The following is a 27,851-nucleotide window of genomic DNA, read 5'->3' as shown; positions in this document are numbered from 1 at the left end:
ACGTCATTTCTTCTTGCATCCCGACAAAAATGTTTGTCTGTCAGCAAATCTTAGAGCAAGATCGGTGAAGACCGTTCGCTCCGGATTTCTTTTATAGTATATTTTTCTTTATTGGAAAGTGGTATATTTTTCGTTATTGGAAAATTTCAATACTGCTTCAATTTTACTCAACATTACTGAAACCATAAACTGCCAGTTTGTACGAAGAGATCTATTTCTATTGCTTCTTCAAACTTGTGTCTGGATGTTTTAAAAAACGTTTGATAGGATCCTATGTGCATTCTTCGCGTACGACCGTGTCGATCCTGAACGCAGACCATGTTACGGCTAGAAACCTTTTGGAATATCGTTCAACAATCTTTCGTCTCTGTTGATTTAATACCAGCCTCACAAATTTTAACTTTATGCCAATGTTTAGGTCTCAATGGAGAGAAAACGCCTTGTTATTCAATCATTGTTTATTACTTGGTAGATTTTACATTTACTCTTGTAAGTACAAAAATGTTCGACCACCTTCAATTTATAGAATACGTTAATCAGGTTAGATGCAATTTAGAAAACGGAAAAAAATGTTTCAATTATTACGAGAAGACAAAACGCATTTCAACAGAAGTGGCACAAAATAATCCAGTCATTAATAACTCCTTGATCTCTCCTTTGTACTTTTGTTTAAACAGGCAATTTAATTTAATGATATTTAGGTTCTCCTTTTCATTTGAATAGCTTTAACTTAGTATTTCATGGCCCTATATTTTTTCACTCTTATTTACTTTTGTTAATTGTTAGAATAGTGTATTAGCAGCAGTAGTAGTATTGTATCGTTAGTTGTGTTATTGTATTGTTTTTGTCCCTATTAGTAATATCGTTGTTATTTACAATTAGCTCCTGTTAAAAAAGGTTGTTAAATTGTTAGTGCTGTATGCAATGTTGATTGGTAGTAGTTATTGTGATGTAAGTGACTTTAGTTTTTGCAAAATTGTACATAAAGTGTAGTATTGCAAAAAAAAAAAAACAAACAAACAAACAAACAACATATAGCACTTTCACTTGCAAAATAATAGAATAAAAATAAACTTAGGCCCACAGGTACGCAATGCGGAACTATTTTCTATAATCTTCACGTCTTGTGATTCAGGCAAGATAAAACACCTCCACCTCATCAGGTGTGAAGTTACGAGTTCCGGCCAGGATTGTGTATCTGTCTTTCACACCACTTGGGACACAGTAGTCACTGTCTGATCCAAAGGCTGCCTGTGAATTGGTATTGCTATTTGCGTTATCAGCAATGTAAATTTCATGTCCTCGACCAAATAATGGCCATAACCTGAGCCTCCGTAAATAGCATATGATGTTCCCGTTCCCATGCTCTTAAATGGTCCAAGACCTTCTTTGTTGCGAAGTGAAAATATGAACGCATTGGAAGCTGATATCCAGCCACCACTGGATGCTGAAAAGCAGAGAAAAAAAAACAAAAGCAAAAACAAAAAGACACAGACATGTTTGTTAGACAGACTGATTACACAACCAAAGTTTTGGAAATAACATTATACCTGCATAATCGCAAAGTCGTTACATTATCTAGGCTAAATTTTGCCGTGAAAATTCTATATTTAACGTCACATTGCATGGAAGACAAAGTGGATCCTCTGTTCGCTGGTCTTTTTTGCTGTTGTTTAGAACAACCTGCAAGTTAGTATTAAGTCAACCTTAACCCTAAATCTAATTTTGGGACTTCTGCAAACCCTTTGTTTACATCGATTTCTCGTTTTCGGAAGGCGTGACGCGTTACAGATTCAAAGGTCAGGCGACAGGACTATCGAAATGTCTATCTTACTTACAGTTTCTCCTTGGTTTTGAAAACATTAACTGTTCTATCGGATCAGAAAAAATCGCCTAGTAATGTGGATGGCAGGTCGGTTTTTCTTCAATTGTTAGCGTGCAAATGAGATGGTCGAGGAAAGACTTCAAAAGTGGTGTCTATTTGGTGCAGCAGAATGTTCACAATACAGCTTCTCTACTATCCGGCTTACCAAAGGATCATGAAGGACAGACAACTGGAATAAACATCTCAATACGTGTGCAATCGTTGTTAGGCCAGGATTGCCAGGGGAAATCTTTCTTTACGTTCATTGTTGTCTTTTTTATCGTTGCAGGTTTGTACACCGTCTTGTTTTCCGTTTCATTTCCTTCCTTTATTATATCGTGCACGCAATTGACTTACGACCACTTGCTATGCAGCTTTAGATAATTTTTTTTGCTGATTCAAAGGTCTCTTGAGGCGTCTCGAAAACTCAGTCCCGGAAAACTCTTCTTAATCTAACAGAATTAATCGAAGCATTCGAAACCGTCACGCAACGCACCTCGCCCCATTGTAGCTAAACTTGGAACTCGAATGGCTTTTAAGTATAAAAATAAATTTCATAAATTTGGTTTATACTTATAAAGCAACCCAAGAAACATATGAATGCTGGGTATTATTGTCGTGGTCCGGACAGAGGAATCCACCGCTGCGTTTTTTTTCCCCTATCTCTGCAGACTCTGTCTACAACATTGTATCGACGAACAGTGAATAACACGTCTTGAAGCGATGTCCGCGGTAAGCACGCTGTGAAAAAAAGTTTTTTTCCGGTCTGAGTTTTCGTTTTCGAGGGTCTTTAGACTAAATGATGGAAAGTCAAAAACAAAAACAAAAACACTCAGTTGGTTTACATATAAATGTCGAAAATAAAAATGACTTTATTTAATGAGTTGCTAGAAAACTAAATGAAATTGAAATGTCGTCTAGTCCCTTCTCCGTTACCACTATGCAATGGTACTTCTTCCCGGCATCATAGTTCCCCCTCTGCACCCTCCTGGAATGAGGTAGGAAGAATAAAAATATTCACTGGACAAATATCGTTTCTTTTTTAGCAATCCATTTCATTATTTCGTTTTATTTTTGACATTCAGTTCAGATAACCCATCTTGTTTTTGTAGACATTCTTGAGTTACCATTCCATTTCTCTTAACACGGCTACGACTACATTTTGGCGGGGTTAATGAAAATAAATTTGCCTCCGAAAGATTTCAAAACTATCATATCTCAATTAATCTTCAGAGCAACTCAGTTGCGTGCAAAATGTAATTCAATTCACGTTCATGAATCACAAACATGCAATCTCGTTGTTTATGAATTTAAATAGTTGTCATTTACAGGAGTTAAATTAACAAGCAATTATCAATACTAATTTGGATGTAATTTCGTTGCATTGAGGGGGGTTTTGTGGGGATATTGACACTGGAGCAACATCAAATTACTTTGGTTGAAAGTAGACGTTTAAGAGCGGAAAACAACACGGTGTATTAACCTGCGACGATACAAACAGCAACATTAAACGCAAAACAAGATTTCCGCTGGCAATCCTGACCTAGCAACGATTACACCTATTGAATTGTTTATTCCGGGCGTCTGTCCTTTATGATCCTTTCGTGGGCCGGAAAGGAGGGAAGTTTTGTCGTAACCTGTATTTCCTTTTTGTTTATATTAGGCTGCGCCAAATAGACATCACCTCATAGTCTTTCTCCGACCATCTCGTTTGCACGGTAATAATAGAAGAAAAACTACCCCCCCCCCACCCGCAATGCTAGGCGATTTCTCTGATCCGAAAGAACAGTTATTTTTTTCAAAACCAAGAGGAAACCTTTCGGTTAGATCGCCATTTTAACGTCCTGTCGTCTGAACTTGGAATCTGTGACGCGTCATGCAACGGGTTTGCAGAAGTCCCAAAATTAAATTTAGGGTAAAGCGAGTTCGCTCACTAAAAGACCAGTGATCTGAGGATCCACTTTGTTTTTTCCATGTGGCCTGACGTTAAAATAGAATTTCCGCAGGAAAATTTAGCCTAGATAATGGTAAGGATTTGGCGAGTTTGAAATGTCTACATAGGTTAATAACGACAGCTTAAATATTGTATTCTACAATCCAACTAACTATTTCATTTTGCTGATCTTTCACTAAATCATGGACAACAATCGCAGAAGGTCCGAATAAGGTGATATTCTTCGCTAAAAATTTGCCGGAAATATATTCCTGACCAATTTTCTTTTTTTGTGTGTGTGTGCGTGTATGTGTGTGTGTGTTTGTGTGTGTGTGTGTGTGTGTGTGTACATGTGTGTGTGTGTTACGCAAACAGTACAGCAGTAAAACAAAAAAATTGGGTGACTCCGCGGGACCAGCGAAGCTGTAATGTCTGTAATCAATATGCGCGGATGTGCCACAGAAATATTTACTTGAAGAAATGGCTGCACTGGTATATACAAAAAGTGTGCCAGAATTTTTTTCCTATTGAAGAAGTATCTGCACAAGTATATACGCCGAGATGGCAGCCGCAAGATATTCGTCCGATGGTATGCAAATGTTTTACGGCCCAATACCGAATGAGGAAAAAAGAAATCTTCCTGAACCGTTAGAACCAGATTTAACCGTATTATATGATGGGTTTAAAATATACCAAAACAATTTTCAGGAATGGCTTCGTGTGTGGAGAAGGAATGGATCCCAAGAAAATCCAAACAATAAAGATCTTTTAATGTTTGCAAAAGAAAATAAAGAAAAGTTCACTGATTTGGTTGAACAAGAAATCCTAAAGTTAAAAAGCGTAAAAGTAAGTTTTGGGTTACAAGTAAAGTTTTCAATAGAAAGAAACGGTGAAACGCAACACATGAGTCATTATTTTGGAAAAGAAAAAGAAACGCACGTTTTCAACAGGCATGATGAGGACCAGATAAAAGAAAAAAATTGATGAATTCATTGAAAAAGCAAAAGGAGAAATAGAAAACTGGGTCTGAGAGGGGATCAGGATGGGAAGTTGGAAAGATAGAGATTGCGTACGTGAATGTCGCGCGCTATAATCCACTTCGCGGAGGAACCTATTTACCTCTTCAAGCCAATCTGGCAAAAAAGAAGGCAATAACAAACGTGCAAAACAGAGACAACGAATGCCTGAGGTGGGCGCTCAGAGCTGCTTTATTCCCTCCAAAAAATGGAAAGAACCCGCAAAGACCAAGCAAATATCCGGTTAACGATGGTATTAACTACAAAGGCATTGTCTTCCCAACACCATTTGATCAAACAAAGAAGCTTGAGGCGCAAAACGCAAACCTCGCAATAAATGTATTTGGCTTGGAAGACAATTGCGTGGTTGTGTACAGGAAAAGCAAAAAAGAAGCGAACGTGCGGTGGATAAACCTGATGTTAATTGAGTCAGGGGAAATTCAGCTGCTAACGCTTGAGGACAAAAGCAACTATGTCGTGCATTACAGAAACTTGCAGTTTTATCGGAAGCAGGGCATGAAACTGAAGCGCGTGCACAGGGTGTTGGAGTTCGAACAAGAATGCTGGATGGAGCTGTACATCCGGATGAACACAGAATTCAGAAAAAACGCAACGAGCGACTTTGAAAAGAACTTTTACAAGCTCATGAATAACTCAGTTTTCGGCAAAACCATGGAAAACCTGCGTAACCGCGTTGACATAAAAATAGTGCGAAGCAATGAGACGGACAAAATAAGGAAATTGGTTACCAGCCCTTTGTACTCAAGGCATGTTATATTTTCAAACGACATGGCAGGAATCGAGATGCGAAAAAGCAAGCTGCTTCTCAACAAGCCGGTCTACACGGGGATGACGATCCTTGACAACATCAAGCTACTGATGTACGACTTCTTTTACAACGAGCTTAAAAAACAATACGGCTCAAGGTGCGAGCTCTTGTACATAGACACCGACAGCCTTCTGCTTGAGATCGAAACGGATGACGTCTACAAAGACATCAAAACGAACAAAAATCTGTATAATACGAGCGACTACCCGAAGGAGCATCCACTCCACTCAAACACCAATAAAAAGGTATTAGGCAAAATGAAAGACGAATGTGCCGGAACCCCCATAGTAGAGTATGTGTGTCTGAGACCGAAAATGTATTCCATCTTGAAGGCGGACGAAAAAAATATCAAAAAAGCAAAGGGCGTAAAAAGAGCGTTGTCAAGAAACAAATAATGCATGAACAGTACAAGGAAACGCTTTTTGGTGCAAAGCAGCTATGGCATGGAATGAACATTCTTCGAAGCGAGGGACACGAGATCTACGGCATGCATCTAAACAAAATTTCGCTTTCGCCATTTGATTCAAAGCGATGGATAGGTGACGATGGTATCCATACAAAAGCTTACGGGTGCACCAGCATGCACATATTGCCAACATTAACAGATGATGAACTTAGAGAGTTGGAAGCCGAAGTTTCAAAGTTGCTCTGGGGGTAACTGTGTGTTTGGAGGGACAACCAGCAGTTCTTCCCGCACGAAGCCGCGCTTGGGACCGTCGCGCAAATATTAGAGAACGGGTTTATCCGGTTTGGTAAAAGATCTTTCAATGCTTAAAACTTTCAAAGACCAGATTGGATCCGTGGCTCTTTTTACACCACCTTCAAGCTCGCCGGGTTGGTATAGATAACGAACTTGGACAAGGGAGGGGAGTATTTTTTCGCTTCTCCCAACAGGCCTTGAATAAGATGTCGATGGCCTTGCATAAACAGCTTTTTCTTTGATGGCAACGGCGGGTTTCTTGCCGATAAGGCTTGTTATCTCGTTGTTCAAAGCCAAAACAACTTCTGGAAGTCTTTTGACCCAGGCAGTGGACCGCTGGCCCTCAGGGAGCCGCATTTCCACGGCGTACTGGTGCCCGAACAAGCGCTCAGCCAGGATGCGGTTGAAACGTTCAACAATGGCCTGGTCGCGGTGAATGTCAACGCGCCCGCGCCGGATATATGTTTTGTGCTTTTCCATTTCTGTTGTGACAGCTCCCATGAATTCACACCCGGGGTCAACCTGCAACATTTGAGGCCATTTCAGAGGCGTACGCTTTCAAATTTTCTGAAAGGCCCGGGCGACCTCATCAGAATTTTTCGAAGTGAGGGGTTCGGCCTCTTTGTAGCGGCTGGCCACGTCGACAACGGTCAGCGCGTATTTGAAAACTTTGCGCCCGCGGGGCAGTTTGTCCTGCGGCAGAAAAAGAAGGTCCGCCTGGTGGACCGAGTTGGGTGTTGGAACGTCGAATTTAGGCTGAGGAATTCGCCTCGGCGCGGGGAGGAATATCTGCCCGAGCGCTTGCTTGATCAGCCACTTTTTTGCGGTTTCTTCAGGTACCTTGGCGGCTTCGGCTAATTTTTTGATCGCGGCGATACCTTTCCAGTAGCCCCCGGGGCCGTAGTATATCTTTTCGAGTTTGGCGTCCATCGCTTTACTATGAGAAGGAGTTAAAAAAGTTTAAAGGAACCGGAAGGCTGCATAGCCCAGAGCGAGCGCCCCGGCGCCCACGAACATGAGTTCACCATTTTCCTGCTGCTCGCTCGGCTGATAGAAATCTGAGAACTTGGGCTCTTTGGGGGGTATCATTCGTTCGTCAGGATGCGCCTGGTTGTAGAGTTTGAAGGCATAGTCAGTGTTGGTGAAGTTCTGCTTGGCCTCCGCCTTTATTTGCGCGTTGGTCGCAATCCAGTCAAGAAGTTTGGTGCGGTCGCGCGTGTATTTGGCGTAAGCCGCTTGATACGCCTCGAGAGCTTTGTCATGGCGCTTTTTTTCTTCAAGTGCAGCTTTGTCGCCCCCGCCAAGCGCCCTCGCCATATAATTGCCTCCGATAAAAGCCGTGGCGTTCAACACAGCCCCGCCAACCATAATCGCGATGCTCGCCATGGTGTTATATAGTAGAGTATTTTTTTTTAAATAATTAATTACAGACGCTGGTGGGAAGGTATTTTTCGTCCTCGAGGTACTTTTTGAGCGCGATGCTGCCAGCCATGACGGCGGTGAACTTGACGTAATTCATCACGCTGCTGCTGGGATCAGAAGTAAAATTCTGTTTTACAACATTTTTTGCGGCCCAGCCGATGTCAGCGGCTAAGCCAGTGAGAGTAGCGGCGTCCAAGAGGGTCTTAACAAGCTTGTTGTCGGACATGATAGCGGCTGATATAAGTAAAAAATAAAAGTTTAAAATAAATTAATCTGTCTTTCCCGCGGCTTCTTCTTCTTCTTTTTCTTCTTCTTCTTTTACTTCTTCTTCTTCTTCTTCTCCTATTCTTCTTATTTCTTCCTCTTTTTCTTCCTCTATTTCTTTTATTCTTCTTGCCCTTTTTCTTTTTATTGCCTTTTCTACGGCCGTGTCACAAAATGTTCCCTTGATAAGATCGAAGATTGTTTGAAAAACCTTTACGTTAAAGTCGTACCATACTATCGAAATACCAACAATTGCGGCTGAAGAGATTAGAATCAGTGGAACGTGAGGTTTTTGCATCGTGACATACTTTACACTTGAAAGTTTAAATAAATGTTTTTAAACCTTTTGGTTTTGTCGCGCGAGCAGGTTCTGTCTCAACACGCGCGGGCTCAGGCGCGGGCTCAGGCACGGGCTCAGACGTTTTTTTGTCGAACGCGGCCTTGAGCTCTTCACGTTTGTAATAAATCCCGATCAGTGAAACGCATATGCTGCCAACAGTAAGCCACTGGGTGGTGCTGAGGCCGCTATTTTTTTTTCTCCCAGCCTTCTGAAGTCGGGGCTGGTTCAGGAGCAGCTGTGGCGGCTTTCGCCTTGTTTTCCGCGAGATAAGCCTCTGCTGCTTTCTTCTGTTGTTCCCGTGCCAGCCGCGTTCTTTCAGCAACCATTCTTCCAGCGGCCACATGCCTGGGATTTTTTACGCGCTGCCATATAATTGCCTCCGATAAAAGCCGTGGCGTTCAACACAGCCCCGCCAACCATAATCGCGATGCTCGCCATGGTGTTATATAGTAGAGTATTTTTTTTTAAATAATTAATTACAGACGCTGGTGGGAAGGTATTTTTCGTCCTCGAGGTACTTTTTGAGCGCGATGCTGCCAGCCATGACGGCGGTGAACTTGACGTAATTCATCACGCTGCTGCTGGGATCAGAAGTAAAATTCTGTTTTACAACATTTTTTGCGGCCCAGCCGATGTCAGCGGCTAAGCCAGTGAGAGTAGCGGCGTCCAAGAGGGTCTTAACAAGCTTGTTGTCGGACATGATAGCGGCTGATATAAGTAAAAAATAAAAGTTTAAAATAAATTAATCTGTCTTTCCCGCGGCTTCTTCTTCTTCTTTTTCTTCTTCTTCTTTTACTTCTTCTTCTTCTTCTTCTCCTATTCTTCTTATTTCTTCCTCTTTTTCTTCCTCTATTTCTTTTATTCTTCTTCCATTCTTCCAGCGGCCACATGCCTGGGATTTTTTACGCGCTGCGTTGTCGTTGTTGCAGTCGGAGTTGTCGCTTGCTGTGTGACATCGGTTTCTTCGACTTGTTCGGTAGACATTCTGAAACAAGGCTGTATGCTAAGCAAATATAATAATGCTGAGCGATAACTCTGCGGTCGTTCTGCAATCACTCAGCGGGCGTTGAGGATTGCTGTTCAGGAATTTCTTCCAATTTCTGTGCGGCCTTTCTCTCCAAATGCGAGTTAAAATCAATATGTTTTGTGGTGATCAGCACCACGTTGGCCGCAGCAAGAAACCGGCCGCACTTCAAAGCAAGGTTGCCGGGCAGATTGGAGAGCTCTTTGTTTAAGATGTAGTCGTTTCTGAGTTCTTTTTGGTAAGCGTCGATGTCTTTGATTTTAAGTTTCATTCCGACCGCTTTGGTTGCAAGAAAAATAAAGCTGTCGATCAGGCTTTCTGTTGTCTTTGAGCCCACGTACGTCTCGTAGCGTTTGGTGTATTTCTCGACATCTTTGTCGCTCAGGCGCTTCAACTGCTCGTGGGTTAACTGCACTCCGATGGCGTCTTTAGCTTTTCCTGTAGATACCAGCACGGCCAGCTGCTCACGAAGAGCAGGAATGTCAGGTCCGGGGGCGGTTGGCACTATACCACCAGCTGCCCCACTCGACAGCTCGGCTTCCAGCTCGGCTTCCACTATTTTTAAAACATCTTCTGTCACGACGATCTCTTCTCCAGCCATTGCGCAACAATATATACAGCTTTCATTTTTTTATTCATAATGTCTTTACCCCGTAGTGGTGGCGAAGCGAGAACACAAGAAAAGAGAACTTTCGCTCTTTCAGCTTTGAAACGAGACCTTTGTACTCATCCTGAGAGAGTTCGCCAGCGTAATCATCGAAGATGGCTTTCGTGGTCTTGGCCGAGGGGGTGTAAAAGAGAACGATCGCCGCCACGTTCTCCCGGAAGGAAGCTGTTATGCCGCTCATCTTCTGGGTCAGCACCCAAACGCTGATGCCCATATGCCGAGCAGAAAAAGCGAGATTCACCAGCTCGCCAGTGCGCCCTTTCACGTCTTTGGAGGCCGCGCAGTCATCGAGTATTATGAGCGTGTTTGTGCCCTTGAAAAGCCATCTCACTATCTTCAACCACTTTTCCACGTCGTGCTGTTCGCACATTATCACGTGCATTCTTGGGTCATTTTTGCCAATCCGGTAGTAGGTCCTGTTGTGCGCGAATGTGGGGCAGATGAGAACGATGTAGTCGAACTTGCCGCGGAAAGGGCCGTAGACCTGGTCAACCGCGAACCTCGATTTGCCTGAATTGGTCGGCCCCACGATGAGAGCGTTGAAGGGAATCTTACCGGGGTCCATGCTCCTATTCAATACAGCACAGAAATAAACTGTCTGTCCATAATGTTGAATGGGCGTCGGGGATGACGAATACGTGGCACTCCACGTTGCCTGAGCCTTCACCTTTCCGATAAATTTGCAGTTGGATAGCTGAATGACTGTTCATATCAATCACAAGCCCAAACTTATCGCCGGTGTAAAACTTTGTCATATCCATGTGATCGGTTCCATTTTTTTCTTTCGCAAACATGCGGTTTGGCTCTCTCCACATGTCAATGTCTTCGATTCCGTTGTTGTAAAGCATGTTGGGTGAGCCGTTGACCGTGACGCTGACTTTCGTGAGATCGGGGAAGATGAATTTTTCTGAATCTCTGGCGCCGGCAGCATGCGGCTCTATGAACAGGAGGAGGAGGGCTTTGAGCGACCTTATTTGGGAGTTGAATTCAATGTTGAGAAACGTGTCAGTGTCTTTTTTGAACTTTACCTTCGTATAATACTGCACGTGGTCGTAAGCGAATTCTTTGCCGTTGGTGTAACGCTGAATGCCTCGTCTGCCAAAGTCTTGCTGCGGATCATTTCGTACTCGAGCTTGATGTTTTTCAGCTTGTATTTCAGCTGGGTTGAATCAGAACCTCTGACCACATCCTCAGCTTTAGCAAGTGTTATAATGAACTCGAGGTCGTTGTAAAGGGCCATGGGGTAGAAAACGCCATTGTCAGTTATCAGCTGATTGTCCAGCCTGATCCGGTAGCTGCTTCCGAATACCCTGTTTAGCGCGTTTTCAGCGTCGACGCCCGAGGTTTTCTTGTCTCCCGCGCCTGAGCGGATCTTGCATAGATCCTCGCACTGAATCCCTTCGAGAATCATGTTGTCTCGTTCTTCCTGCGAAAGAAAAAGGTCTTCGAAAGTTTTGTATAAGCTGTATTGGTCCGTGTCTTGCAGGGTGGTGCTTCCAAACTTCACTTGCAACCATTCAGCGAGAGCCTGCGTGACGTTCTGGACAAGGAAGTTGTTGGCATGCTATCCAGAAAGGTCGATGTCAAAGACAAGCGCTAGCGAGCCCGGCACCAGAACCTCGTTCTCGTGCAGCTTCGGCACTCTAACATCCAGCTCATCGCCAGGGTTGGCTTTAGTTTTTTTAAAGGCGATTCGATTGACCTCGCGCTTGGCCTTCAAGGCTTGAAATGTCTTTTTATTGTACGTTGGGCGAAGATTCTCTTGCACCGACATTGTATAATACACCGGCGATTTTTTCTAATTTAAAATATCAGGATTGAAATATATTGCAATGGCGGAAGGCGGCGGCGAATTTGGTTACGAAGACCCGGACCTTGACAATCAGCTTGACCACGACGATGAAGAACAAGAGGCTGAAAGAACCCAACCTTTTCAACCAGGCGCGGAATCCACTCCCTACCAACCTGGAGCCCCCTACCACGTGGGTGAACAAACGGAAATGCATACTATGCAGCACGAGCAGTCCGGCCTGCCTGAGACTTCTTGTCAGGAAGAAACCCCTTTGCCTGAAAGAAAACCTTCGATCACTGATCTTCAAAAAGAAAGTTATTTGCGGCAAAAACTCAAAAAAGCTGTAGATACGATAAAAAGCAAATACCCTAAAGAAAACTTTAAAAAAATCAAAATTAGAAGAGCCACTGGAAAAAATCAGGGAAAAATTGTTGCTATAGGGGATGAAAAGGGTGAGTACAAGATTCTAAAAGATGATGAGTCAGGCTTCATGAAAAAATTTTTAGGCAGCTTCAAAGATCAACTTGGGCCGAGGGCTGAAGAAATGATATCTGAAGACCGTGATACTATCAGAGAACAACGCCAAAGATTAAGAGAGGCAGACGTCCAACTACAACAGGCAGAAAAACTCTCTTCGCAAATAGAAGAAAAAAAGAAAGAAGTGGAAGTTCTGAGACGTAAAATCGAGCAAGTTCAATCTCAGATTGATGCCAATGGAAGCAGAACCTCGCAGGCTGAAACAACTGAAACTGAGAACTATGAAACTGATTTTGAAAACAAGAAAAAAGAATTGGCCTCGCTTAAAAAACTAGAAAAATTGGATCGATTGTGAATTTTCTATTCAAAGCTGCGGGCCAAGCCATCGGGTTTCTGGCCGAGCACACCTGGCTGCTGATTCTTGCCGCGGTGGCCTTTTTTTCGAAAAATATTTTAAGAGGCAGCGGTAGCTTACCGCCAAGCCATGAACAGCAAAGCCGATAATCCTACTACACCGACAATTACCGATGTTTTGTTTATTTCATGTTGCGGTGTTTTATCTGGAGCCTTGGGCTCTATTTTTTGCGCCGTTGGTTGTGCTTGCTGAGTTTCGGCCGAAGCTGATTTCCTTGATTCGGCTGTTGCGGCTTTGTGTATCGGGTTTGAAGGATGGCTGTTGGGAGGGTTAATTTTTGACGGGCCACCTGCCATTAGTTTGAGCGCAGCTTTTTTTGTCTCCGGGTTTACCTCGTTGTTCACCCCAAGTTTCATCCCGGAGACCGCCTGTTTCAGCTTGTTGTTGTAACCGATTGTGCTTTCGGTGTTGATTATCATTTGCGCGGGCATAAGCCAGGTCATGGGGGCTACAGCAAGATTGAGCCTAACCTTCGCTGGATCCACCGCGAGCTGGTACCTTTACCCGTTCTTGGCCAGGTCGGGCTGTCTGATCGCGTCTTCCATCTGCACCAGGAACTCGCTTTGGGCTTCTTTCGCCCGGCCACCAGAACCGAGAACACTACTTCTCACGTTCACCTGCGATCCCAGAATGCAGCAAATGAAAGCCTCGATTTACTGATTAATTCTAGACAAGCCCGCCTGCGTCAAACCAGATGCTGTGTTTGGCGCGAACCAGTCCGCTTGAGCATCACCAGAAGCACCCGGCTCGATGAAATAAATCAGGTTTCCTTGAATAGCTTTCCCACCTTCATCGCTGAATTTGTTCCATCCTGGGTATTGATAGTCCGTTTTCGACGCGCCGCCCGCATAGACGTAAACGATTCCAAGCCCGTGGTTTGCCCCGTGCGTGAGGCGAAAATCGCTCGAGGGATCTATACCTAACTCGCTGCATAGCCTTTTGTACGAAGCAACGTCATAATGATTATTGAATTGGTTGAAAGCCGGGTCTCCGGGCAAAGCGCTCATGCTCTGAATTCCTCCTAGCTGGTACAAAATGCGCCTGACCGTGAAATACACGTGGAAGATATAAAAGGCTCTTATCTGCGGGGGCAGGTTTAGCCCGCTGTCAAAGATTTCGCGAGAAATTCCGCACCCTTGTGTCGCGCAAAAAACAGCGAAGTTGAGCTCTTGCGGCCAATATTTCATGTCAGGCCCTCCTAACCAGTGTTTTGATTCGGCTCCAGAAGTGTGCCTGAGTTTGAGTTTTTGAAATATTTCTCAGAATTTTGTTGTGAAATATTGGTCAGGCGTGACGTAGATTTTGATTTCGGCGTTGAATATTTTCTTCAAGCTTGGCGCTTTTCCGTCGAAAGGTTCTGCGGGGATGGGCAAGGAAACTTTTGAACCAAGGGGCGCCAATTGATAAGGAAAACCCCTGCTGTCTCCCAAACCTAGCGCTTGTTTCATTTCTGCACTCCAATACCGCCTGTCTGAACCGAAGACGCTTTGTAACGAGCCTTCGCTTTCTTTGAAAAACGCCTCTGCGGTTGCGTTATTTTTCTCGTCGATGCTTTCTTGTGAAACGAACCGGCTTTTTTCCGCTTTTGGAAAGTGGTTTAAAAAATTTGTCCACGCCTTTTCCTTGGCGACTGCCGCTTTTTTCACAAACTCAGGATCTTTCCAAAAATTCGCCATCTTATTTGGACACAATTTTGTTTGTTAAATATAAAATGGTTGTTCTCACTATTGCCACACAAGAGAACGGAGAGACTATCTATTTTCAAGACCCGTTACCGAAAGTACATTTCATGAAACTCATTTCTTGTAGTTTTTTCAACAGCTGGGACACTTTGAAAAAAGAAGGTTCAGCCACCTTGGGAGATAAAGACAAAGATAAAGCTTTATCAATTAGTAAATTACTCCCTGGGCGTTACAGTTTAGAAAGAATGGCAAAAGAAATAGACGGTCTGTTCGTCAAATATGGCTATAAACAGTTGAAAACAGCAATAAATCAACCTGTTGGCAACCTTGTAATCAGAAATTTTGGGCAAAAACCGATAGAACTTGATCGTGATTTAGCCGATTTGCTTGGTATTGGGCGAAAGTTGATGCCTTTAACTATAACCTTCGTGAAAAGGCTTACAGCTCCAACGACATATTTTATTCATTGTGATTTGCTCGACAAAGAAAGGAATCTGTTGAATGGCAAAAGGACAGATGTCTTAGCCCTGTTTGATGTGAAAGGGAAGCCTTTTGAAAAGGTAAGCTACCTTTCTTCTCCGGAACAGCCCTTGCGGCACTGCTCTACAGCCGAGTTTATAAATAGCATCACTATTTCCGTCAAAGATGAAAAAGGCGAACTCTTTGATTTCAAGGGCTTCCCGCTTCTTTTTGAATTAAAGTTAAATTAAATTTCTTTACATACACAATGTCTTCAGCAAATGTGTTACCAAGCACGCCGCCTTCTGAGCATATCTATCCATTACTGGCGGCGCCTTCTGAAGATTTCCTCTTGCAAAATATAAACGAGATTTCCAACACTTTGGACCGTGAGGTCGGCCACTATCGCCTCGTTGCTAAAAAATACAAACGGGCAAGAAAATTTGTTAATTGGAGTGCTGCCGGCTCCAGTGTTCTCTCGGCAGCGTTTTCCAGCGCAAGTTTTGGCTCCGCTCTGTCTGTGGTTGGCCTGCTGGCAACAGTTCCTTTAGGCAGCGCTGGGGGGTGTTTCGCTCTCGTTTCTTCGAGGCTGGTAATCGCCAGCATAAAACTTGATTCGAAAATAACAAAAACATCAAGAGATTACCACGCTCGCCGTTGCCAAGCGGATACAATCAACAGATTGCTCTCCAAAGCTTTGAATAACAACGAAGTGTCTTCACACGAGTTTGACACCATCCTTTCCGAGTTTCAACAGTATAACTCACTGAAGGAACAAGTCCGAGCAAAGATGCTTCGCCAACCATCAAAGAGAAAGCTTGCTGATGTTGATGTTCAGAAACTGGAGAAAGACATCCGCGGCAGACTTGAAGCTGAACTGATAAAAAAAATAACAGACCCCCCCCCCCTCCCCCTGCTTCGAACTGACTTTTAGAAACAGACGGTTTTATTTCCACATTATTAAAACATGATCGCCAGTTTCCACTTGATTGCGTTTCTCGCCCACGAATATTTCACACCCGAGTGGCAAAAAAATGTTCGCGATATTGCGTGCGAGATCGTTGCTGCTATGCTTGATGCCGATGAGGTGTTTTATTAGGAAACACCCACCTTTTTTCGCTAACGCTCCCCCCCAAAAAGGAACCAGCTCGTGCCAATAATAGCCATCCCAGGAGCATACTTTTAAAAAATTCTTGTACTCAGCGGTGGTTTCTATGGGAGGTATTAACTCCATCGGCCGACTTAGCGATACTTTATGAAGAGTTCCACTTTCATAACAGCTAAAACAACATCCCTCGAAACGGCAGTTCGCATATTCAAAGCAAATTACCATCGGTACAATCTTCTGCATGTATTGACAGAAAGGCAGTTTTGCAATATGCTCGTGTACCTTGTCCCAGCCCAAAGCCGCTCGCTGCCTAAGTTTTGTGGCGATAAAAGCCTTCAAGATTTTCTCACGAAGCTCTGGAGGGAGGTTTTGAATGGCATCGGAAAGTTGGCAGTTGCTTGATTGTTCGGTAGCCATCTCGGCGTATATACTTTTGCAGATACTTCTTCAATAGGAAAAAATTCTGGCACACTTTTTGTATATACCAGTGCAGGCATTTCTTCAAGTAAATATTTTCCGCGCATATTGATTACAGACATTACAGCTTCGCTGGTCCCGCGATGTTACCCATTTTTTTTTGTTTTACTGCCGTACTGTTTGCGTAACACACACACACACACACGCACGCACACACACACACACACACACACATGTATGATGAGGGTTCTGGACACAGCAGTGATAAATTTGTAAGAGAACGGACAAAATAAGCCTCCCACGCTTAACTTCCCTCAGAAGTATCGGAAAGTTAAGCGTGGGATGCTTATTTTGTCCGTTCTCTTACAAATTTATCACTGCTGTGTCCAGAACCCTCATCATACATGTGTTGCAATAAGCAGTAGATTGTAAGAGTAGTTATGTTGGTTTCTTTAAGTTACCGGACTCTCTTCAGTTTACTCTCTTATATAAATGATGGTGCTGTAAGGCGTCCTTAGTGGAATGTAGGGGCTTGCTTACTAGTATAATGACACCTATTAGAATAGAAATGCTTATGAACAAAAATGTCAATAAAAGGGCGCTGAGGGGCTTATTATAAGGGGACGATTATTGAAAGGAAGACACTAATTAAACTATGCCATGCCATGTTCAGTGTGTAAGTGATCTCTCAAGAGTAGAGCGTTTCTACAGGACTTAAGAAGGGAAAGCAATTGAATCACGTTCCGTTTATGCTTCATTAAATTCTTAGCGTTAACTCGTATTATTTACGTTCAACCATGTTGTTTTATAATTTACATTCTCTACATGAATTCGTAAGGAACAGGAACATTTTCATTGGTCCCGCGCAGCCAGCTATCTTTGCGGGTCTTTGTTCCCAATATCGTACGGGAAATTTGTATTCTGAAAGTAGACGGTACTTAAACAAATATACTTTATATCAGCTTTGGAAATCAAAGAAAACTAAAATCATTTTTTTCCTCTTTTTTTTTTCACTTTGTTAATTCTCCTCAATATCTTTTGTTACGTTTGTTAACCGCAATATTCCAAAGTAACGGGAATGTGCAAGCCAGTGAGATGTATGTAAGGTAGGGTAGGACATTTGAGAATATTTTGCTCTAAACGAGTTTGATAAAAAAAAATTAAAAAAATGGACAGAAAGATAGCACTGACAGATGCTTATGGAGTAGGAAACATACTGGCGTATTACGTAAGCTAAAAAATGTCAAACGTCCATTAGGTATAAATTAATCATCATAAAAAACATCTAGCGGGTCTCCATTAGTACATTTAACTTATTTCATGGCATTCAGTTCAATACAAGAGATGTTGTTGTATAAAGCCTGCCTTCCAGATGGCAAACGCTGGTGCGCTTAGTAGTAGGTAATGCGTGTGTTTTTTGTTTTTTTTTCCGACCGTAACTAATGCGTTTTTTTGTTTAATTTGTTTCTTGTGGCCATAGCCTGCCGTGTGTTTTTGAAGGATTTAACAATGTATCGTGACTAAATAAATATAGTTTCATAATACAGTGTTTCTTTGTCTTTTTGCTTTGCCTCGTGAGATGTTCGCAAGGCTAGGATTTGGTTGCCGGTGTGTTCTTCACAGCGTCATGATCCATTAAACCGAAAGGTAAGAAGAAAACACTTGAGGAAAAAGGCAAGAAGACTTTACGAAGAGATACAAAACATCTTCAGCTGGGGAAAGGTTTACAGTAAAACCGAAGTAGAGAAAAGTTGTTCCGGAACGGTATAATGTATGGTAGCTTATGGTACTGAGGAAACGCAATTTAAAACATTAAATTTACAAGTTTTTATCCTTGTTTCATGAAATTCCGTCGAAATTTCAATTACATTTCACTAAAATGTCGTAAACGTCCGATGCCCAAGGAGATCTATCCTAATGTACTGTCTAAAAAGGGCATTTTTGCTTCTAAGAAAATATTTAAAGGAGCTTAATTATTTAAAGTTATTTTGGCCACGTACGAAATAACTTTTAAATTGAACAAAACTTAAACATAGTGCTTAGCTAAAATAGAATTAAAAGCACCCAGGAAATAGTAATAAACCATAAAGGGGCAAGGATGGTTAAAGATGGAGAAGAATATCACGGATTACAAACGACCAACTTGAAAAATGAAGGCCAAACTTTTCAAGACGCAGTAAGCGTGACGTAGCTCCGTTAAAGATAATAGAGAGTAAATCTCACGACAGTTTTGAAACGGTAAAATCCCAAAGTCATACAACCATGCCTGGTGCTCTAATTAAAATGTCATTTCTCGGCTACGGTTTTATGCCCAGAGGCCGCGATCCTTCTCGTTAACATCAAGAAATCGTGACTTCTCCCCTGGGGGATATTGAAATTTAAGGTTACCCCGGCAGAATTAGTCACAGTGGTCGGTTCTCTCTGTAAGTATGTTCATAAACTGTTATTGAACGTCATGGAACCATTGAACCACAATTTTCTTTTTCCTGTTTCCGATTTTGTCACGAGCGTTGCACTTTCGGTCAACACTGACCGAGAACACGCAGCTGGAGCTAGGGACGAGAATAAATGCCCTCTCCCAGCTTGAGAAAGTACGTTAAATGAACCAAGCTGAATTCAAAGAAGCCGCCAGAAAGGTAGCGGAAGGTAATAATAATAAGGTACTGATGTCACGTCAGTAAAATAAATTGGTTGATTGGTTGTGGTCTTAGGCTTTAGATTCGTGGCACAGCCTGTTTTAGCGTTTCTGATGTCGTCGTTCTGACTAATCCAGACCATTTATAATGCAAGATTTACGATGTATAAAGTCTGCTCTCTAAAGCCCTCAGATGTACTTGCAAACTTGTACACCCTGATACAAGGATGTTATATATCAACTTTTTACACGATGGTAAGTCTAGTTAAGTTTCTTCATTTCGTGACTTAAATGTTGCAATGGAAAAGCTAGCCTCTGCCTAAGCAAGCTTTTCTGTGGTCCTGGTTTGCCTCCAGGACTGGGAATTTTTGAAAACTACCGTTGTGATTTGTTTTGAGCTATGGCCATCCCCTTTTTTTTCTCTGTTTAGCGTGGTCCAACCGCCCAGATTTTCGCGTTTCCAAAAAACAAAAAAAAAAAAGAATAAAAAAGTTACACAGAAGACAATGAAGGCAATGACACATTATTTCAGAGAATTGTCACTTTAATCTTAAACATAAACAATTTTTTGCCGTACAGAGTTTTAGTTTTTCCCTGTTCTCGTTTGATTTTAACAACGACGTCGATTCTTTCCTTGCTCAATTGCTGCGATGTTGACTTTGTAACCTCACCTTGTTGTTCCCAGGCTCCACGGATATTATGCTGGGGTACCGGGCCTCCTAGCTCCAGACTCCTTTTCCAATTTTATTTTTGTTTTTGTTTTCCCTTTCCGACCGACCGACCCAAAATCAGGAAACGCATTCGACAATAAACGAAAAAAAAACAAGATCTGTTAGATCTTATAACCGCGCTTTTAAAATTTGACTGTTTGCTTAGCACTACAGTCGGAACACAGTGCACATTCCAAAGCAGTCCTTGATGATTCTTTTCTTACTGTAGACATCACGTCACTTGATCAACACAAACTGTATCATTGCACCATCAGTATTAGCCGTTGACAAATCTCCGATGACGTAATTGTTTTAATTTAGAACTTTCTTCGGGATATGTATGGACATGAACGATATGAACGACACGATAATAACACTATTAACAACAGCTTTCTTTCTTAAAAGTCATGATTAAATTCAATTGGTGTTTTCCACGAGTAAAGGGCTAGCAAAGTAGTCACACAAGTCATATAATTTAATGATAAAACTCTATCCCGACCGATGTATCGATCTTGGTCACTCGAGTGGCCACAGATTGAAAACGTGACAGAAAATTGGCGTTACTTTCGATTCTCACCAAATTACAGGCTACTTTTCAGCTCTTTTCGTCATATCCCCTCTCGGGAGAAATTTGTCAAGTTAGCTAATGTAGTATGCAAGCCACCGTAATGGCGGTCGCCGTCGGCGAAATGTTTATTTGCTCAAAATTGGGGCCAAATCTTTTGGAGATGGAAGTCAGGACATTTGTAAGGATACAGAAAGTAATTTGGGACCAGTTGCTGGCTTCTAAGGCTGAATTTATCCCGAAGTAAGCTGCATTTCGTTTTCGTGCCGAAAGCCACGCGGTGAAATATTATGGGCTTGTTATGCCGTCCTGTTCTGTTTTTACTCTTGGTCTTTTTTGTAGCCCGCTGAGGCCATTCTTTCGTCTAAATCAGTAACAAAAGGTTCGAAAAAAATGTTCCCATTCAAGTTTAAGCTCTCAGGCGATAATTCTGGAGTTCTTTGGCCGAAACGTCGGCTTTGTTATGTTCGTGTTTTTCGGTTGTTATGGGTGACCGTGGCTTCCTTTGTTAGGTCAAGTCTGGGCAGCGAGGTCACAAAAAAAACATCTTATTAATTCTGGTTTTGTTTGATTTCGCTAAAATTTTGACACGATAGAGCTGGATTGTTAAGGAATAGATTTGCTTCTGCCGATGTGTGGTAGCTATTAACGCTAAAGTGATATATTGCTTCGAAGTCAGGGTTTTGAAGAGATTTTTTTGCAACGTGTGGGTTCGGCGTGATTTTGTAATCGGAGGTTTTTGTTGACCCCGAAGGAAAAAAATATCCGGAAAAAGTCATTTCATCGACGATTCAAACGAATATAAATATGTATATGCTCCGAGCTAAATTTCTGGTGAAAAAATATAATTTTTGACGAGCGCTGGGTTTTTATTTTTTTCCCGCGAAAGTCAGTATCGGAGATGAGTCATATAACTATTTAATTAATTAATGTTTTAACAGCTTTTGGGGAGTAAGCATCACAGGTTGCGGGACTCAAAATTTGGCCGAGTGGAAGTTTGGGTCTGGTCACCGGCAAAAAAAAATAATAATAAAAAATAAAATAAAATAAACCACGGGTAAACCATAAAAGGGGATGGCCTATGCTCCCGTGTAATGGACAATCTCATCTTCCGTAGATTTGAACCCCTAACCTTAATTTACACTTCCTCCTGAGATTGCGCATTTTTGAGGAGGAGGCTAAATTTCAGCGTAATTGGACAAATTAATTTGATATCCACCATGAAGTGAATCACGAGTTAAGAGCCTATCATATTGTAATAGCACAACTTGAACATTTACTTTTCTAAGGAAGAAGTTACAAAATTCTGTACCACGCTGTCTAATCCGAAAACTACTCTCAACCGATCCAATGTATAGTTCACGTTCTTCTTTGGAGAGTTTTCCGATCTATTTGTAAAGGTAATAAACCATTTACGAGATATTGAAATTCTAACTTGGCTCAGAGGCTTAGGGGAGTAAAAGAAACCCCCCCCCCCCCCCAAAAAAAGAATTATTATTTTTCCCCAACCTTGATGTGAATTCTTTTGTTTTAATTCCCCCAAGAGTCGGAGCCAAGTTAGAAGTTTTGTATATTGAAAATGGCTTATTGAATTGCCCTAACATAGGTTAACTGCTGTCCTGTAACTTCCTTTAAAGTTTCTAACTTATTACTATGGGAAACCTGAACTGCTCAATCATATCTGAGCAAAGTATGCTCTTGGGGTTTCCCTCCGAACGTAAACAGATCTACTGCTTATTCCTGGTTAATATTCTTATGGTTGTTTACGCAGAATATTTTTAACATAGGTGGTGTAATTGCTCTTCAAATTAGGAGTAAAAGATATGCGCTGTGCCTGACAGCCTACTTACTGGAATCGGCTTTATAAGTGTCTACTCTCAGAGAAAGTCGTGTTAAACCAACGCGATGACCTAGGATTACAAAATATTAATCGTCTTTAAAGGGTTTCTCTTTTTTTGTTGCTACGATCGCATTTTGCCGATTGAGTTAGGTCTTTTTATGGCAACTCTTTTAAGCCACGATCAACCACGAATGACAAAAAATATGCTGAAGATAAAACACTGCCAGGTCTCAGGTTTTGAATCAATTCGAGTCAACTTTTGAAAAAGTTCACTCACGTACTCTTTTACATCAGGATCAACTACGGGGGATAAAAACAAGGTTGGTAATAATACAGGGCCAGGTGTCCCAAGGTGTCAGGTTTCTGATAAATTTGCGTCAACTTAAAAAAAAAATAGCTGAAATGAGTAGTGCCGTTGTAAGATAAGTAATAAATGTTTATTTTGTTAAACGACTCTTCAATTTGAATTGGCTGCAGAAGAGCGAATTGCACATTGCACCCTTCCGCCCCCCCCCCCCGACATTGCTCCCAAATTTAACCGGTAATGAACCTAACGCAGTCTATACTTTGAGGGAGCCCAAGAGTCACAATACATCAGTGTTGTAACGTCTTATATACCAATAATACTAAATTTAGGGTTGGGGCGACAGTCTGTGACGTCATTTCCTGGTTTGTCCTGTAATTTACCACGGTAATCAACGGGAGAGAAATTCGACAATTCTTGTAAGATTGATAATGACAGGTTGATTCAATATCAATTTTTAGGTAGAGGGCTAAATTTGAACTTTGGTTTGCTCCCCCTTCTTATTCACCTTCCGCTCGCAACGTAAATCATATGAAAGCTATCATGATGCATTATGAATTAGTCTTTGGTCAATTTAATGGCAAATCGTTGTCTAAACATTTTTAACGAATAATATGAGTAGCTCAGAAGAAAGATGAATATGGTTGATTCTCCCTTATGGTCCTGTAAGGAGTGCTTAGTGGAATGTCGCGGCTTCCTTACGTTTATAAACAAAAATGTCCGGAAAGAACGCTAAGACTCTTAATAGTAAGGGTACAATTTTGGGAAGGAAGAAGGTATTGTGCTATGCCTGTCATGTTCAATTTGTAAGTGATCTCTCAAGAGTAGAGCGCTTCTACAGTCCTTGGGAAGGTGGGGGAGCAATTTAATGCTTTAATCTCATTCCGTTTGTGTTTCATTCGATTTCTAAGGTTAACTCGTATTATATATATTCGACCATGTTGTATTTTTTTATAGTTTAGATGCCCTACATGAATGCATAAGTAGCACGATCTTTGCAGGGGCGTTTGTATTGGTCCGCTCAACTAGCTATCTTTGCGCGCCTTTGCTACCATTATCATACCATGTACTCATTGACTGAGTGGGAGGGCCGGACGAGAAAATATTTGGCTCGAGGTCCGTACATCCTGACCAAGAGCCAAATATTTTCCCGTCCGGCCCGACTCAACTCAGTCAATAAGCATTTATCATATGACCACTTGGTGTTGAAAATTTTGAAAATTCTGTTTGAACCTAAATATAGGACGCGATTACATAACATCAGAAGGCCGCGCGCGGAACTACGTACAAAAAAGACTCTACAATAAAAAATTGTCATTTATTTCTCCGCGTCGAAAAAGAAACTCACAATTCATTGAAAAACACGACTCGTTTTCTCATTTTTACCTCATAGTATATACTTCATACCATGAGGCATAGTGATGGTTGGATTGGTCACTCCATGCCCGTTAAACAATTAATTTATGCATTAAATCCGCGTTAAACATGAATTAAACACGCTTCCCCTGTCCCCCATACTAGGTTTGGTTTTGTCCACAAAGTCGTGTTATTGTTTTATGTTCATATATGTCAGGGGAGGGGTGCGACAAAGGTGGCAGTATATGTTTACAAAATGGCGTCTGTTGTGTCGAGCTCGACAGAAAAATTGTCAAGGCCAGTTTTCCTTCCTTTTGCTCCATCTTTGATCAAAATACACTTTTGAAGACCTCACAAACGAACAGGAAATGTGCTCAAGAAAGCTCGAGTGGAAAGAAATGGGTTTTAAAGTCTTAAAAGTTACGACGTCTCCAAGATACATTTGGACGACGAGGAATAGAGTGCACAAAACGAACTATTCGGAATGAATGCCCTCCTTCTACTGTATTGCATTTTGAATTTTCTAAAAATACTCGCAGGACGTACGATTTAAATTAAATGCGCTTTTAATATTTCGCAATTCGCTAGGAAGTTGTTCGGAAAATGTCACATGACAAAGGAGATCGGTGAAGCTTTCGTCAAGTTCCCCTCTCGCTGGGAATTAAATGCCACAACTGTGACAAACTATAGAGATTGAACACAACTGCCAAACAAATGCTAAATACAATATACGCCAAATAACAAATACCATAACAAATACAAAATATCAAACAAGAAACAAATGCCAAACAGATGATCTGTTATCTGAATACCACCTGAAATACACCAAGGTCAGGAGCAATTGATTATCGACGGTTATCCTACAATACCCGAGCAGTTTGAAAATCAAAATAAAATACCAGTTCTGTTGTCAAGTAATTGTCAGTACAGAAATGCGGATAAAAATGTGAATGTATGGAATTCTAGGGCCACCATTGTCTCCCATCCTCGGTTTAGCATGACCCGTGAAAGAGAACCCTCCAGAATTTCTTACAAAATGGTTACCAGACCTTCTAATGGCAAAAAAAAAAAAAAAAAAAAAAAAAAAAATTCGGTGAAATTATACATAAAGAAATTAATGTCACGAAATCCTCCAAGCTAAAGGCTATGTTGCGTGGATACATCGTTGTCATTTCTTAGGGTGATATAGAGGTTCAAAATTCATGATTTCTCAAAGAAGTATTTCATTGGACAAAGTTTAAGCTTGTGTGTTTTTTGAACAAGGACTCCAAAGCATAAAAACTTGCCTTTGTTTTGTATGATAGCTGAAGGTGATATTTTCAGAAAATTAAGGCAGCTCCAAAGGAAAACGTATCATTTTTTGAGCAGAATCATATCATTGAGTGGAGATATGGAGTCAAATCCTGGTCCAGCAAATGAGTATTGCAAATCAGTACCTTTTATATCACCCACAAATTCTGTCTGTTTATTAGAATTCAGATTGTCTCAGTTAGGCAGAAGTGCACTTGATGTTGGAGGAGGTGGTGATTGCTCTTTTAGGGCTGTGTCACATCAACTCTATGGAAATCCTAATAGTCATTTCTATGTGCGCAGTGTTGGCAATCAGTATTTAATGAATCACCCTACGCAATTTATAGAGAGTAAAACTGAGCATTCTTGGCAAGGATATTTGGAAAGAATGTCATGTCAAGGAACATGGGCTGATGCTATCATAATTCAAGCTGTTGCCAATTGTCTTAATTTATCAATTCATATTGCTGAATCAAATCCAACTTTTTCTCCAGTTACTGTTGTTGAGCCAGTGAATGTTACAAATGCCCTAAACATTTACATTAGGCACCTAGATGAATTTCATTATGTTTCCATAGTAGAAAACAGAACAATGGAGATAAGAGGCAACAGCAAACAAACAAAAAATGAAAATGAAAACAAACCAGTTGATAACAGTGAAAAACGTAAAGCTTACAAAAGAAAATACATGAGAGAATACATGAAAGACAGATGAGCTGATGATAGCTTTAGAACAAATGAGAATCAAAAACGAGTACAAGGCTGCAACATTAATAGCAAAACATCTAGGAACAAGAAACACCAGGCTCCTAATAGAACAAAATTAAACCCAGAACATGTCAGAGAAATTGAGCTGCGCTCCTTCAGATAAATTTGTTTTACAAAAACTTGCATGTGGCCCAGAATATGTATGCACTTGTTGTGACCAATTATACTGGTTCAAGTCCTCTGTAGTGAAATGTGATCCAAACAAATATAGGGCACTTGTTCACTAGACATTGTTGAGTCCTGTCTTACTGGTTTTAAAAGTGTTAATGACACTGAATGGATCTGCATGACTTGTAATAAAAAAAAAAGTCTAAAAAAAGTCTGAAAAAGCGATTGTCTAACTTGCAATAAAAAAGGCCTAAAACAAGGCAGGTTACCCAGCTGTTCTAAAGCCAATAAGATTGGTTTTCCTTGTAAGCCTATAATGTATTGAATTTCACATCACTAGAGGAGCGACTAATAAGTATCACCTCGTATACCTTTTATGCAAATCCGTGAACTATCTAGGGGTGGTCAGTTGTCTATTCATGGAAACACTGTCAATGTTCCAAGTGATGTAAATTCAACTGTTCATTTTCTCCCAAGGCCAAGAAGCAAATCACAGACCATTCCAATAAAACTTAAAAGGCGACTTGGTTACAAGCATCACCATCAGTTTCAGAATGTCAGACCTAAGAAAGTATTAGATGCAGCCAAATATCTTGTAGATACTAGTGAATTATTTAAAACTGAAGGCATAAAAGTGCAAAATGCATGGGTAGATGGCATAACTTTGCAACCCATGACGAGTGGGGTGAGTTTGTTCAAAACCCTAACACATCCAGTGCTGATGTGCAAACTAATGAAATCTTCACAAATTGTCAAAACAATATCTGCACTGCTGATGTTCATAATCCATACAGAGAAAAAGACACTAAAAGGATTACCAGTGTTTCCTGTGAAAATGTTATATATTAGATGAAGACCTTATTTCTATGAAAATGCTCAACTAATGGCTGCTTATTAACATGATGCACTTTTCAACTCAACACCTTACAAATGCAACACGTTCCAAAAGAGGCAAAGGACAGTACTTCATAGGATAATTACCACAAACCATGACGTAGCTCGAAGGAGCCTTTGATTGTTTTTCAATGTAAGTCTTCAATTACAATTCAAGCTAACGGAATTGGCTAACCTTTTTAAAAAGCCAAGAGAAAGTTGACACAAAGCTGCCAAAAATATATCAAAACCATCAAAAACTTAGCGACTGACAAGAGTTCGCTTCACGCTTAATTCGCTGAAATTGTTCACAAATCTTCTTCATCTGAAGAATCAATAAAATGTCGGCGTCGTTTCAAGCTATTTACCGACCTCTTGGATTCTCTTGAACAAGGGAGAACCAGCGACTGAATATTAGTGACACCGATGTTGGCTCTCGCAAACAGTACCTTGGTTTACTGACTTTGTTGGCTTTGCTGTGCAATAGAAATTCAAGCGAGTTTTATTATCTGGAGACTTAACGGTAATGAACTTGTGTTCATACTTAGTTTTGTCTCTTCAAACAACAGTTAGGTAAAAACAGCAGAGCAATTTATCCTACTGCACACAAGGTATGTTTGTGATTTCTCTGGTTTAACCAACTTCTCCCAGAAACTCTGGAAACTCGAAGAAAACATTTAACTGATTTAAGCTTATATCGTACTTTGTTTTCTTCGCGTTGCCGGTTTTCTTGCTTTTGACCCACGATGAATTCTTTGATGCTTTCCACTGAAAGAAGTTTCGCCTCGAGAATGTTTGCTTATTCCAAAGGTTAATCATTGGACAGTTCATCCGGAAAAGTAGTTTTCTTGACACCTGCTTGCTTGTTGGCTTCTGAGAAAGTTGTGAACTTTTTCATTTGTGAGGAGTGTTGACCTTCTTTCTGTGCTTTCGGAGTGAGTTGGTGACTGAAGTAGTTCTGCATCGCCACAGTTCCCCTGGATAGTAAAATAC

The 27,851-nt window shown here is 41.3% G+C and overlaps 1 long non-coding RNA gene and 3 pseudogenes across 2 annotated transcripts in view; 1 reads left to right on the top strand and 3 right to left on the bottom strand.

The window, feature by feature from the left end:
- LOC149105157 (uncharacterized) overlaps positions 1 to 27,851 on the bottom strand; it is a 254,926-nt gene that overhangs the window by 134,549 nt on the left and 92,526 nt on the right. The gene's annotated exons all lie outside the window — the stretch shown is intronic.
- LOC110068149 (uncharacterized) overlaps positions 441 to 27,851 on the bottom strand; it is a 62,190-nt pseudogene continuing 34,779 nt past the window's right edge. The window contains exon 10 of the transcript XR_016201326.1: positions 441 to 1,447. The product of XR_016201326.1 is annotated as an uncharacterized LOC110068149 (transcript). The remainder of the gene's footprint in view (positions 1,448 to 27,851) is intronic.
- On the bottom strand, positions 11,575 to 14,745 carry LOC149105164 (uncharacterized; annotated as a pseudogene).
- LOC149105163 (uncharacterized) lies at positions 24,430 to 25,980 on the top strand (annotated as a pseudogene).

The sequence above is a fragment of the Orbicella faveolata genome, unplaced genomic scaffold, assembly GCF_042242905.1.
Source record: "Orbicella faveolata isolate gen_17 unplaced genomic scaffold, um_ofav_v1 contig_34, whole genome shotgun sequence".
NCBI lineage: Eukaryota > Metazoa > Cnidaria > Anthozoa > Scleractinia > Merulinidae > Orbicella > Orbicella faveolata.
The sequence above is the reverse complement of the archived record's forward strand: the minus strand, read 5'-3'. Positions and strand labels throughout refer to the sequence as shown.